Source organism: Gopherus evgoodei, chromosome 6 (genome assembly GCF_007399415.2).
Source record: "Gopherus evgoodei ecotype Sinaloan lineage chromosome 6, rGopEvg1_v1.p, whole genome shotgun sequence".
Taxonomy (NCBI): domain Eukaryota; kingdom Metazoa; phylum Chordata; order Testudines; family Testudinidae; genus Gopherus; species Gopherus evgoodei.
Window position 1 is genome coordinate 88,372,987 of NC_044327.1, and position 614 is coordinate 88,373,600.

Genomic DNA, 614 nt, shown 5'->3' on the forward strand with positions numbered 1-614 from the left:
GAATAACTTTTCCTTGAAATATAATGGGGCAAACTCTGTACCATTTTCTAGCAGTGCAAAAATTTGGCACAAAAATTCAGGCTCCAGTGCATCCAAGCACATGCATAAGTCCCATTATGAGAATTAAGCACATATCTAAGTGCTTTGGCTAGGGTTGCCAACCCTCCCAGATTGGTCGGGAGTCTGCCAAAATCAGCCTCAACCTCCCAGTTGTTGCCGACACAGAGGGTGCCCAGAGTGCGAAGCACCAATGAACACACACCAGGGTGGAGAAGCAAGCAAAGTTTATTTGAGATCTCAAAGCGGTGCAAGGAGACGAACGCCTCAAATCATGCACCACTACACAAGCGGCTTTTCCCTTTTTATAAGTTTTTTTTCTCTTTCTTCTTTCTTCCCCCCCCCCTTCCTCCCCCTGTAGCAGTTACGTAAGCACAGGTGCATTAAGTATTCTTGGCAGCGGCAGCTCGTTAGTAAGTTTTCCTTCTGCAAGTTATCTTGTCCTGCTGAAGGTGCACAGGCCTTATCACTACTGCTTTAGCCCAGTTTTAGCTGTGCTGCAACTGATAACTTACTGTTACACATTTAATTTCACAGCTGCTAGCTTTCTAGATCAA